The sequence below is a fragment of the Octodon degus genome, unplaced genomic scaffold (genome assembly GCF_000260255.1).
Source record: "Octodon degus isolate 3935 unplaced genomic scaffold, OctDeg1.0 scaffold00033, whole genome shotgun sequence".
NCBI classification, from domain to species: domain Eukaryota; kingdom Metazoa; phylum Chordata; class Mammalia; order Rodentia; family Octodontidae; genus Octodon; species Octodon degus.
The window spans coordinates 17,886,508-17,895,994 of NW_004524609.1; the positions used below are offsets into that span (position 1 = coordinate 17,886,508).

Here is a 9,487-nt window from a genome sequence, read left to right on the forward strand (position 1 = left end):
CGAGGTCCCCGGGCGGCCGAGTGTGTCTTCGCCGCCGCCAGGCCCGCGCGTCCGGAGCCCCACGGAGCCGCCGCCGCGGACGGAGCCCAGGTGAGCGCGCCGCTGCGCCTTGAGTCCGCGGGCCCTTTGTTCGGCGGAGCCGGAGCTGGGTGGCCCCGAGCGACCCGCGTGCGGCGCCGGCGCCGGCCCCGGCTGGAGGACAGTAGGAGCCGCAGCCGGTCGGGTGGAGGCCGCGCAGAGCGCGCGGCGGGATGGAGATGCTTGGCTCGGAAGCGAGCGCCTCCCCGCTTTTGCCCCTTAAACGCAGTGGGTAAAATTCGGTCCTCTCCAACAGTCGCCCGCAGTATGCACTAATGGAAGGGTGGCACGTACGAATCCGTAGCTTGGGTTCAGGACCCCGGTGGCGATGTTAGGGTGAGCAAAACTGGACCCGCGGGCGTCGTGCGGGTCTGAAATCAGGTGGATTTGTAACGGCGTTGCGGACTGCGGAGTAATGCGTACAATCTGGTCCGTTATCAGATACCGAAACTGAGCGCCTCGTCACCACCTCTGCTTGAAGGGATGCTTCATCTGCACCTTGCTGGGTGGATAAGATTTAATTCGTAGATCCTTAGCTGTTAGAAGTACAGAGTGAATATTCAGGTTCTCCGCGCGTTAACCTGGCAGAGACCGTTGGCGCGCATGCCGCCCGGAGCTTTAGGAATCTAGCGAAGATGAAGGATTGTGCTTGGATGCTGTGCGGGAGCTGGGGGAGGAGGAGCCGCCAAGTCTTGGCTGCACCTATTACGTTCGGAGGCATCTGACAGTATAGTCTTGGTGCTTCCGCACGCAGTTAGTTGAGTTGTTTCAAACCTTTGCCTTTGCCAAGTGAAACCTCCATTTGAGTGGTCTGCCGTTGATTTCTGCGAGTGAAGCGCAGATTCTGAACTCAAAATGGTGCTCTGTAGATGTCCAACTCGAGCGTCTTGGAGGAGTTGCAAGTTGAACCCTCCTGGCTAGTTTCGTTTAATCCATTGTGTTAGGAAGGTTCGGTTTTTCTCTGGTTGTCTGGTGTGCATGTTGTCCTTGGGCCAATAGAGAGGTAGTTTCTGGTCGTGTTGATGAAAAGGCATCAGCATCTCTAAATGTAATTTGACCCTGTTTAAGGCTTAGTCTATGCAAATTATTTCTCACGTTTAGGAACACGTAACTGGAAGAGTTGAGAAGCTGGAAATGGGGTTTGACTTCACAGAACAGTGGTGGTCAGTTTGAACTGTGCAGAAAGTGCTGGCAGTTATATCCATAGATTTCAGACTTCCGTCAGTACTAAGTGAAAGGATAAATGATAAAACTTAGCCCCAGGCCAGATGAACTTGGTTGGCCGAAGGCACCTGGAGGAAATTCCCATTATTCCAGTTTAACTGAAGTGATGATGGGCTCCGAGCACTTTTCAGTGTTGGCATTCCTAGGATACCTTTTTTGGAGAAAGTGACGCAAAATGACATTTTCAAAATATTTTTATTGCTCTTGTTTAAGGTGTAAATAGTTGTAACTTTGCCTATACTGAAAAATTTTCAACGTAAACTTCTTTTTTATTAGCACCTGTGTGTAATGATTCCTTATGGGGAGTTGGTACGTGTACCAACTTTGTATCTTCTTTTAATCCTCTTTTCCCTCACCTTCCTCCCAACTCTATCCCTTGGTCCCTGTTTTATGCAAAAGGTCTATCATGCTGTTTTCTATTACCTATCTTTTATTTTGCTCTTCATTTATATTTTGGATTTCTCTATGAGAATTCATGCAGCATTTAAGCTTATGGATAAAGTTTTTAATATTGATATTTTCATAAGAATGTTCTCAGCATATATTTTTCTTCCACATTTTGAGTCATGAAAAATTGATAGTTCACAAAATAGTAATAATGAAATTATTTAAATCTAAGTTTTTTTTTTTTTTTTTGTGGAACAGGGGATTGAACTCAGGCCCTTGCACTTGTCGGGGAAGTGCTTATTCCACTGAACCATCTCCCCGGCCCCAATGATCTGCTTTTTTTTTAAGCTTGGTTTTAAATCTTTGCTTCTATATTTCTTGTCAAAACCAATTACCTCAATTTTACTGTTACAGTGTGAAATTAAATGAAATTTGACCCTGAGACTGTTAAAAAGATTTAATTTTAATTTTTTTTTTTATTCTGGTACCTAAATATTCTGGTATTACTTTTGGATACATGTATGCTAGATCATAGGTTTTTGTTTTCTATTTACCATGTTTATTATAGGGCTTTTCCCCTCAGTAGCATATGAATTAACACTTTAACAAAGATTATTTTGTAATAGCTTTCATTCATTTTTTAATGGCGCCAGAAAATTGCAATACATTGTTGCCATTGGAGGAATTATGAGGGGAAAGAGGAATGAATTGAATTGTTTCATTTGACAGCCAGAGACTGAAAAAAAAGTTATGTGGGGAGTATATAAAACTTTAAAGTACAGATTTCACCAGCACCACTTTGTGTGTGTGTGTGTGTGTGTGTGTGTGTGTTGAACAGCCAGCTTTACTGAGATAAATTTGTGCTTCTCCAAATGCTGTCATCTGGCTGACTTCCCAAACTAAGCTAGAGGGGGAGGTCAGGGCTGGAGTAGGGCAGTCTGTTCCCTAATGAAGAGAGCTTTCAGTTAGGAAGAATTGTAGGATGAAATGTCTGTAGTACTGGCTGAGAATAGTGTTTGCATCATCTTGCCAACCTTAGGAGAGGAAGGAGGGCTTTTTGCTGGACCCAGGGAATGATGCTAATTTAACTTTTTTTTTTTTTTTTAGAAAAAGAATTCACTAGTCAAAGTTACTGTATCTGTCCATTATTAAATAAGTATAGGGTCTTTGTCTTTTAAGTTCCCTCAGCATTTTAAGGTTAAAGAGCCGTTTGAGATTATCTGTGGGTCTTTGTGGCCTTCCCCAGTAGGAACTGGATCCATTAGTGTGTGCATTATTTTAGATGACTGTTTACCACTCAGGATTTATTGTGCAAAGGTGATATTTGAGAAGATTTTATTAGAAAGAAAATAGATTGGCCATGAACTTGAGGCTGCTTCTCATGTCAGTATAGCACGTGAGATGGTGATGACTTGGTGATGGCGCAAGCAAAGCCTATGTCGCCAGAGCAACTGAAGCCTGTGGGGAGAGTGTGAGAAACAGGAGAGGAGGCAGGGGTCAGATTTATAGACTTGGAACCAGGAAAAGGATGGGTGGAGGGAGCAGGAGATGGAGCCCCCAACTGGCTAAGCATGGAAGGTTTAAGTAAGCTGGGAAGATTTCTTGTGTGTGCTGTTTGTTTTTGTTTTCCTGATTGAATTTCTTTGGTGGCTCTATCCTGATTTTGAGATCGCCAAGTGAGATTTTACTTTTCAGTGAAGCTTCATGGCAGAGGGTCTTTCCAGGTGTTTGTTAGATGGACGGTGAGGAAGTCCCTTGCAATAGCATAGTGATACGTTCTTCTGCAGGATATCGTGCTTCACAAGGAAGAAGGCTGAATTTGAGCTGTTTAATGTAGATCAACAAATTGCTTGAAGATGTTGTAGATTTGAGTATGAAGAACAAAATGTCAAATGAAAACCAGCCAGTATTTTGATGGGAGGACGTGGATTTTACAGATTTTCTTACTTTAGACCAGCCTAATTATGACTATAAATTTTTTCAAATTAGCTTTTACATAGTTATGCAGTCACGAGGTGAGCATTGTTTTACAAAGTAATAGACAGTAAATTTTCTTTAAAAAGACTTGTAGAATAGATGTTCCAGTCTGCAACTTTTTATCTTATATACAGCTCTTCAGGATCAGAATTGCCTTATTTATTTATTTATTTATTTATTCATTTATGTATTTATTGTGGCCAGCTCAGCCACCCTGGGGGCGGGGCTGGCACGACATGTAGTGCTAGGGATCGAACCGTGGTCCCTGCAGGCTTGCCTAAGCTTGCCTAAGCAGGCACTTTAGACCTCTGAGCTATCTCACCAGCCCCAGAGTTGCTTTAAAATACAAAGATTACTGGCCAGAAATAACTGTGTACACTTGCATAGAGAGTGTATATGTGATGTAAAAGTCAAGAAATGTAATTCTTGCCCAGAGTATGCATTTGAATACCTGTTATAATAATTATACAAGATTTCTGCTTTTAACTGTTAATATGTAATGAATAGTAGACTGTTTTTCACTTTGCCAACTTCAATATAATAAGATTTTTACATGTAAAAAATAAGGTGAAAATCCATACCCTTTGTGCCATTTAGAGTTGTACTGAAAATGAATTCTTTTCTGGCCTCAGATGATTTTTTAGAATAAAGAAACCTTCACAGGGCTGGAGAGCTGTTAAGAGCGCATTCCTCCCATGTAGCCCTCAAAGACTACAGCGCTGTGTGCAGAGCTAGACAATCTGGGCATCCGGCCATGAAACGGCTCTGCTGCAGCACAGATAGTGGTGCGTACTCTCATGAGCCCTCCACCCTGCAAACCACAACAGGAGGAGCCGCCTTGGGAAAGCAGCCTTGGCTGCTGTTTTGAACTCTTAATATTCTATGTGGTTCTCTGAGCTTCAGCTATGCATTGAGACCTTGATTCCTAAGATACAGACAAGAATAAGGACGGAGCTGGGGAGATAGCTCAGTGGCATAAGTGCCTGCCTGGCAAGTGCGAGGCACTGAGTTCAATCCCAGTGTGAAAGAGAGAAAGATAGAGAATATGGCTTCTGAAGCATATGTCTCTTAAAGGCCAGTGGATTTAAATATTTGCTCTTAGAAATAAGGACTATCAAGTTGCTGCTTCACCATCTATTTCTCTTTATTTGCCGGTTAGTTGCAGCACATCTTCCCTCTTGGAGACTGCCTGCCCGAACATACGTGTGATCACTGGGTCCCAGCACATAGCCACAGGCCCCAGGAGCCAGCTGTAATCAGGCTTCCAGGAAGCTACAGGATTGGTCTTAAGAGGGTTTGATTGCTATTTTACTTGATCACAAACCTTTCTGAAACATACTTTTTAAAATATTTCACACTAAAATAGGAAAACAATATAGAGCATATGTCAAATATGTCAGCTCACCATCATTATAAGCTTATAGCTTTTATGCTCACATGTGTGTGACCAACATCTCTTTGGATAATAACATATCATCCCCTTTGGTCTTCCAGGATACCAACACTTGAATAACTCTTTTATCTTTCTTCTTTAGACCTTTAAAAGAAGTATCTTTATACTTTTGTCACATTCTTCCTCTGAAGGCTTGAATTGCAAACATATAGTATCACAATATCAAGTGAAATTATCCTCAGCAGTTAGATAACACCTATCTATGGTTGAGTCTTTTACCAGCATAAAGACTGTCTTTTGACATAACTTGCTGATGACAGATAACATACTCATGGCAAAGTGGTTATTGACAGCCTGTGCTTTGATTCATTTTTATGCCTGCAGTCTAGCTTATTAAGACTGCGATCTCTCATAGCTAAAAAAAATTTGACTTCTGCCTAGTGAAGGTATTGTTTACTTTTTATTCCCAGAGCTAATTTTTAAACTATTCTTTTAATATGTGAGGAAACCCTAAGTTAAAAATAGCATCCAGGAATTAAACTAAGATCTGAAATTGGTGGGGCTGGCGAGATAGGTCAGCAGTCTAAAGCGCCTGCGTAGGCAAGCTTAGACAGGCGCAGGGGACCACGGTTGGATCCCAGACATCACATGCTGTACCAGCCCCACCCACAGGACGGGCTGAGATGGCCAAAAAAAAAAAAAAAAAAAAAAAAATTTGAAATTAGGAAATGGCAGCGTAGACACATCGTATTGCCTTTGCACCCATCCATTCTTGCTGGGAAATCATGGTGACAGCAGGGTGTTCAGAAGTTACGGAGGAGGGTGCGAAGTTGTTCCTTGGATCATATTATGTTTGTCACACTACATATGAAATACAAAAGTCTGAGAGCAAGGGGAAAGGGGGACCTTGATAGCTTGTTTTTTGTTTTTTGGTTGTTTTTTTTTTTTTGCGGAACGGGGGATTGAACTCAGGCCCTTGCACTTGCCAGGCAAGCGCTTATTCTACTGAGCCATCTCCTCGGCCCCAATAGCTTGGTTCTTCAGGAGGTTCTGGGCTCATGTCTGGCTGAGAGCATTGTGAGGGCAGAAGGTGATGGCTATGTGGGAACAGGTACTTGGGGTCACTGAGGACAGCAAGAATCTTTAAGTGGTACAGTAGGTAGTATTCGCTCTGGCAGCCAGATTGCCACTTAAAAATAATATTCGAGTAGGTACAGCAGTTTGAGCATTTACTACTCAATATGAGTACAGCAGGTATTGATATTATGGGCACAACAAGTCCTGCAGTACTTGGTGACTGCACCAAGGACAAGAGTGTTATTTAATCTTTAGAACATTCCTTTGAAGTGGTTGCTTTTAGTCCCATCTTACAAATGAGCAAGTGGAGGCACAGAGGAAGAAGTGATTTCCACAAGATCATATAGGGAGTAAAGTTTAAACTCTGCACACGTCAGAGCCCTTACACAGGAAAATGGCTGGCTTCTAACTAATTTGACTTCCTCTGTTCTGCGTACTACCAGTCCAGCTGCTGGTATCAGTTGGATGTTTTCTGAGCACTTTTTGTGTGTTGGCTCACCCATTCCTCAGCAGTAACACATAAGGCTGTGTTATATAACACATAAGTAGGTACTGATTTTCTGTTCATTTTATAGTTGGGAATGCTGGGCTGATTGGGTTAAACGAATCGCTGAAAGAGCCTTGATTAGCATATCTAAGTCCTCTACCAGAGCCTCACTCTTTTTCATCTACTGTGCTGCCTTCTACAGCCTGAACCTGGTTATGTGATTGTATTTTTCCCACACAGACTGTATTTCTGTGCAGTGCCCATAGTGAAAGAGATGGACTTCTCCTGGTCCTCCTAGAGCCACGCTGCTAAGGATGGCAAGAAAGAGGCACCAAAACACATGCTGAAAAGAACTAGCAATAAGTGTTTGAAAGAAGCTACATACGTGTATAGGAATTCATCAAAATATAAAGTGGTGTATAATTATATAACTATATACCAAATTCCCCCTTAAGGATATATATCAAAACATTAGATGTTTGTAACATTTCAGTCCCAAAAGAAATACTTTTACTTTTGTTAGTACCCATGTTTCTTAAACTTACGTAACCAACGAGCACAGTTTTCTCTCCATATCACCTTTAAGTTTAATGGGATGGACTTTTGGAAATGCAGAATATACCTAGTCATTCACAAGAAGGAACGGTCTGTGTGTTAGTGTAGCCAGACAAGACTTGGTTTCAGATGTGTACTGAATAGCTGAATTTGCCTGAGTGGAAGGGATAGTCTATAAGAAGACAAATGGGCAAGCTATGTTGGGGGACATTTTGGCAAACGCCTAACATGATGGCTGGGCCACAGTAGGGATTTTGTACTGTATATTTATTGAACAAATGAGCACCAAACATAGCTGCAAGTGGATTTTTTCTATTAGCAGAGGGGCTTCAAAGGGGCTGTATTAGGTAAGATTGTGATTGTTTGCCTAGTTGGGAGCTCTCGGAGTTGTAAATGGACCTGAAGTAAACCAAGTGTTAGATGAAAAACTGCTCTTGAGCAGAGGTACAGTGTTCTAAGTATGGCTGTGGTAGTCATGTGTGTGAGGGACTGCGAGCATGGATGAGTATACAGAGGGTGGAACTGGAAAGTTGGACAAAGTAGCACACAGTGTTTGGTGTGAATTGCCTAAAAGAATGAGTTTTAAGCAGGCGAGCAAGCTAGTGCCTGCTGCTCTTTTTGAATATTGCCAGAGAGGCTTCAGATCCTAAAGAGCCTAATGTTGAGCTGGAGATGTGGTTCAGTGGTAGAGGGCTTGCCTAGCATGTTCTGGTTTTGCCCCTCAATACTGAAAGAAGAAGAGCACGTGAAAATGTTCACTGAAATATACTCAGTTTGTCCTATTTATTTAGTGACAGGGAAAGATAACTCCTAAGATGCCAGTTTTGGCAGATTATCATGAAATTGTGTTTTGGGGTAGAGATTTGACTCAGCATAAGTCCAAGAATGTAATGAGCCACATAATAATAGAGTTCTGCTGTTAATTATGGTGAATACGTTCAATGAAATTGAAGTATTTTAGTGTCATACCCATAATGGATTCTGAAATCAGATCTTACTAGTCCCAGATAAACTTTGAACTTTGTGGGTAGTGGAATATTGACAGAAAAGAAGAGAAAACAAAAATCTTCAAAGTTGTGAAGAAACATAAGATCAGATTATGATATAAATAGTATGGCAATAATAGTAGTCGTATTGAAGTTGCTACAACTTTTTTTTGGCGGAACCGGGGATTGAACTGAGACCCTTGCGCTTGCCAGGGAAGTGCTTATTCCACTGAGCCATCTCCCCAGCCCCTGCTACAACTTTTTAAAGGTTAGATAAATTTAATGGCTTCCTTAAAGTTAAGAAAACAAAGTGGGGCCAGGGAGATAGCTCAGTAGAATAAGCACTCGCCTGGCAAGCACAAGGGCCTAAGTTCAATCCCTAGTTCCACCAAAAAAAAAAAAAAAGTAACAAAACATTTTATTTCCTTTTTTACTCTTTTAGAATGAGGCCGAAAGCTTTAGAACAGACAAAAATAGTTTTTGCTAAGACCTTCAGCCATTGTGTGTTTGTGGCATGAGTTTTAAGTGCATTTTTTTTGTGTGTGTTTTTATTTATTTATTTATTTGTGTGGGGGGGGCAGCTCAGCCCACCAGGGGGTGGGGCTAGCTGACATGTGGTGCTGGGGGATTGAACTGCAGTCCCTGTGTTTTGCCAAGCTTGTTCTAAGTAGGTGCTTTAGACCACTGAGCCATCTCACCAGCCCCTGTGGCATGAGTTTTAGACTTTACTTGGGCATTCCTATCATTCTTATTCATCTTAGACTTTTCAACCCAGCATAGCCTCTTACAGATTAATGCAAAAAAGTCTTTATTATTATGATATCTTTATTATGCTATAATGAATTTGCAAGTCATCCTTGAGCAGGAGCTAATCTCTGTATTCTGTAATCTTCTCTGGATAGTTCCAAATATAGTATACACGCTGCTGAAATGAGCAGCACATTGTTGGAGTTACTAGCAGGAGTAGCATGTTCATCTTTGTGATTTCTACATTATCTATAGTATTTATATATATTAAGATAAATTGTCAGTTTTGAGTCATCTGTTTCTTCACTTGTTGCTTTCACAGATGATCATGAGAAAGGGAGTTGATAATTGCACACTTCTGCTCTGTGTCAGCCCAGCACATAGGGATTCAGCTGCTCCTCAGAGGAAGGAGTGTTAGGGATGAGTGCATCTTAAAAGCCATTGTTAGCTAGATGCAGTGATGCACTTCATAATCCCAGCATTCAGAAGGCTGTGGCAGGAGGATCACTGTATTTGAGGTGAGCCTGAACTGTGTTTTTGAGATCCTGTCTCAAAAAACAAAACATATCTCCAGAA

The 9,487-nt window shown here is 41.9% G+C and overlaps 2 protein-coding genes and 1 pseudogene across 5 annotated transcripts in view; 2 read left to right on the top strand and 1 right to left on the bottom strand.

Moving 5' to 3' along the window:
* The window catches only part of LOC101587935 (S-phase kinase-associated protein 1), a 17,631-nt gene that overhangs the window by 468 nt on the left and 7,676 nt on the right, over nucleotides 1-9,487 (top strand). The gene's annotated exons all lie outside the window — the stretch shown is intronic.
* Tnrc6c (trinucleotide repeat containing 6C) overlaps nucleotides 7-9,487 on the top strand; it is a 153,323-nt gene continuing 143,842 nt past the window's right edge. For all 4 annotated transcript variants that reach the window (XM_023713929.1, XM_023713931.1, XM_023713930.1 and 1 more), the window contains exon 1: nucleotides 7-90. The gene's annotated coding sequence lies outside the window, so the exon portion shown is untranslated. The remainder of the gene's footprint in view (nucleotides 91-9,487) is intronic.
* Nucleotides 8,984-9,102, bottom strand: LOC111816519 (annotated as a pseudogene).